Here is a 4,420-nt window from a genome sequence, read left to right as displayed (position 1 = left end):
TTTCAGTAGTTGAACTCATCAATCAATTCTTTGATTTATGTGATAGGCCTACATTTAAAATGAACATTTACCATAAATTAAAGATTTTTTATAGTATCAGACTTGTTATTATAAAACATATTTTAGGTAAGGAGTTATTGATACTTTAATTGCAAAATATTGATATAAAACTTTGAATAAAAATACATTTTTAAGTACAAATCACAATGTATACTTGAACTCATTTTTATTAAGGCCTTGATCAATGGAATCAATAACTATCCTCAATGGGAATGACTATATACTCTTCCTGATTGAACTCTCTTCAAAGTAAAATAGGTAATGAAAAATCACATTTAAGTAAAAGAAATGAATATGACCTTATAAGAACACCCTTGGTTCTAGTAATAAAGAGTATAAGTTCTCAAGTGTCATCGATCTTTTAAAAACCCTATGGCATCTAAAAGTAGATGAAGGGATCAACTAGCAATCAATTAACATTCTCTTAGCTCATGTCGACACCTCTGGCCACTATATGCATTAAGATATTGGCTGTCATTAAGAAACAAGAATTTGTATAATATACCTTTCTTATAAAGAGCAATGCGAACATAAGAAACTCTAATAAATTTTATTTTTTTTACCACAATAACAAATACGACATTAAGGATAGCTATGCCATAAAAAAAATAAAAAGATTGATACTTAGGGGTTACCTTTAACAATTTATAAGAAAGAAAATACAATCCAATCAAAAAGGAAAAGAGATGGTTACATCTTATAATACATTGCCTAAAATCAAATAATCCCCGAGGAATGTATCAAGGTAAAATCTTTTAAACTTTTAAATGAAAAATTCAATATTGTGTTTCTAAGTAGTCTCCATATATTTTTCTTCATAGAATTACTTATCTCTTAAATGTAATCTTTGTATCTTCAATGAAATCTTAATATCTCCAAATGAAATTTCCATACAAAAGCTTTATGTTTTTGACAAAATTTTTTTTTCATATTTCCAAACAAAATCCTCACACAAAATCTTCATATCTTAAACAAAATTTTAATGTCTCAAACAAATATTCGCATCTCCTAATAATGTTCATTATCATAATGTCATGTGATCTCTAAATATTCATCATGTAAATTTCTTTATTGACCCTTTATTATCATTAGTAAAATTCTTACCATGATATTACATTCGCAATCATAAAGTATTCTCCATTTTATACCTAAAACATGACAAGGAGAAACTCACGATTCTTTTAAATAACAAACAATTTCAAATACCAGGAGGCAGCTAATAAGCCAATAGAAAAAAAAATATGGATAACCTATATCTATAGTGTTATAGGCATTTACGTAACAACAAATTGTTAATAGTCATTATATAGGCATTGACCTAACCCCTAACTATCTCAAGACCGAATCTCGATCCCATGCAAATTTTCAAAGAGCCTAACTTCAGGTCTTTGAAAAAATCTCCATATATCTATTTAAAATATCAATTTCTCCAATAAAGTCTCCACACCTCTAAGTAATGAGCTCTTTAAATATTTATTGTGCAATTTGACTATTGTCACTAGCATAATTTTTACCTTGACATAACTTTCATAGTCATCAAGCATTGTCGATGTTATGCCCTACAACTTGATGAGAAGAAATTCATGAGCCTTTCAAATTGCATGCAATTTTCAAGAGTTGAGAGTAATGAATGTGCTAAAAAGAAGAAAAATAAATAACTTGTATATGTAAGACAAAAATTTCTACTAGGACAGCTTTATACGAACAAGCAACTTTTTCCACCAATAAAATTTATTAGAGATCTTATCACATATAGACCTTTATCAATAATAAAACTATCTTTTTAAAAACAATTTAGAAAAAAGCATATACATCTATATTTTTAAATAGAATTTCTATTTTTGAAACAATTAAAGATGAAAATATTTTGTTATTCTTAAAGGATAAAATAAACACTATAATTTTCCATATACATTCATTTAAAAAATATATGGATAGATAAACAATGAAACATCTTTAATTATAAGAGGAAGGGAATAAATTATTTTAAAATACTTAATAACCCAAAATGTTGTATATGGGTGGCCCTGGCCCTTATGAGTGTAACTGTTGAGAAATTTGAAGCATACTTCACAGTATTTGACTCCTTTCAAGCTTTTTAGACTCTTTAAAGATGCAAAATGACCTACCATACCTTTTTTTTCCCCTTTGGATGAGGTTATTAGCACTTAACACACCTATTTACTTATATTTATAGGGACAAAATTATCCTTTTAAATTTCAAATCCCTGCAAAAATTTCGAAGTTTAATCTCAGCAAGCTTTTCAAGCTCATCTTTTTCTAAATTTCTAACAAATTTCTAGATCTATCTCTTATAGAAGGAATTTTTTTATTATATTAAATTAATTTATTTTATTCATTAATATTAAATTAGTTTGGTATTGCCTCAGTTTTTTTAGTACTCTTTGTTATATTTTTTTTTCAAAAATATTTTTTTTAATTAAATTAATTTATCTCACCCTTCAACATTGAATTTGTTTTATATTAAGCTTCTTAATTGAGTGCAGGTTTGAAACTTGACAATTTGCGACTTTGAAAGATTAGATTAACCTGAATTTTAAAAGTTCACTCAGATTTGCATTTTTTTTCTTTTTATTTTTCAATTTTATTCTCATTCGTTTTCTTACATTTTTTCCACTTCCTATAGCATTTTCCATTTGTTTTTTTTTAAGCATTTTACCAAAAGCTTTTTTTTTTTAAGCTTTGTTTAATTATTTTTTTAATAAGAGTTTTTGCTTTTGAATTAAATATAAGCAGCAAATAGTTTTTATGCTTTGTTCCAATTACTTTTGAAACTTGAGCTAACCTAAGTCTAGGTCTTAAGTCAACATGGGTCTTAAGTAAACATGGTGAGTCAAGCATCACAAACGTCAAATGGTCTATTTTTATTTTGATTTTTTAATTTTTTTTTCAAATTTGGTTCTCGCTCACAAATTTTCAATTTTGTCCTTAAATTCAATATTTGAGATTTTAGCCATTAATGTTTTGATTTTTAATTTAAATTCTTATTCTATTTATTAATTTTTTTTATTTCATCATTGGATATATAATCTTGATTATTGTTTTTTGTAATTTCATCACCTAGGTTTGCTGGTAATTGTTTTTACTTTTTTTTCATTGATTTTTTTATTTTCTTATTTTTCTTTCATCATTTTGATTGTTGGCAATTGGCAATCATTATTTTTTTTTAAATCTTTTTCTATGATATAGAGTTATTAATTTTTTTTCTTTTTAAAATACACTTACAACAACATTGTTTTTTTATACTTAAGAAAATGAGCTTGGCCCACATCAAAGAGCAAGTAAGCTATCTAGTGTGCATGGATTTTGTAATGCTAAACTTCTTTTTTATTTTTTTAATTAATCTTAAATTTAAGGATATTAGAACAAAATTATAACAGCAACCAAGGAAGTAATCTCTATTTTCTGGTGCCAAAAATGCTACTTTCCTAAATGTTTGTACCAAACATACCTAACCCATTTTTCTCGGTAACTGTTTATTTTGTGGTAGTTTTTTTTAAAAAAAAATTGTCTTAAAAAATATTAATTGGTGTTTCTTTAGGTTTTTTTTATGATTTTAATATAATGATGTTAAAAATTAATTTTTTAAAATAAAAAATATTAATTTAATAAATAGTAAAATAAAAATAATTTAAAAAATAAACATTATCCCAAACCCAAATACTTCTTTAATTGCTAAACCACTCTACGATAAATTAGTAAGAAGTGTGTGTGTGTGTGTATCATACACGTATTTTATCATTAAAGAAAAAAAAAGAATTTAATTCAAAAACAGCATATAAATCACACGATGTCGTTTCATTTGAAAGAACGAAATACATGTGGGCAATCGCCAGGGGCATGAAAGAAAAAACAAAGTTCTCATCGTTTCTTGTTGGAAAGGTCAGGTCCCTCTATTTATATGAAAACCAAAAACTAATCCGTTCTCCATCTATAAAGAATAACAATAATAAAAAAAAAACCCCTGCTACTTCATCTTTAGTCTTGGCCTGGCTTCAGTGCCTCTTTAGGTTGAAGACTTGAATCGATCGGTTCTTTAATTAATGGCTCCGGCAGCAGTTGACGATGATGAGATATTGAAGGACGAGAAGAATCCTCCTCCTCTCGACGAAGACGACATTGCTCTCCTCAAAACTTATGTATGTTCTATTTACTTTTTTATTTTTCTTAATAATTCAGCTCTGAATATGGGTTAATTAATTAATTAATTAATGCAGGGCTTGGGTCCATACTCGAACAGTATTAAGAAAGAAGAGAAGGAAATTAAGGATTTAGCCAAGAAGATTAATGATCTTCGAGGTAATAATCTTCAATCTTCCTTCGCTTCTCTGATTTAAAT

General features: G+C 26.8%; 1 long non-coding RNA gene across 1 annotated transcript; it reads left to right on the top strand.

Annotated features, from left to right (window-relative positions):
- Positions 1 to 3,909: 3,909 nt before the first annotated feature.
- Positions 3,910 to 4,331, top strand: LOC105115513 (uncharacterized). Its single transcript, XR_840354.1, has 2 exons — positions 3,910 to 4,220; positions 4,299 to 4,331. It is a non-coding gene; the product is annotated as an uncharacterized LOC105115513 (long non-coding RNA).
- Positions 4,332 to 4,420: the final 89 nt, after the last annotated feature.

Source organism: Populus euphratica, unplaced genomic scaffold, assembly GCF_000495115.2.
Source record: "Populus euphratica unplaced genomic scaffold, PopEup_1.0 scaffold720.1, whole genome shotgun sequence".
NCBI lineage: Eukaryota > Viridiplantae > Streptophyta > Magnoliopsida > Malpighiales > Salicaceae > Populus > Populus euphratica.
Note: the sequence above shows the minus strand (reverse complement) of the source record. Positions and strands in the feature narration are given on the sequence as shown.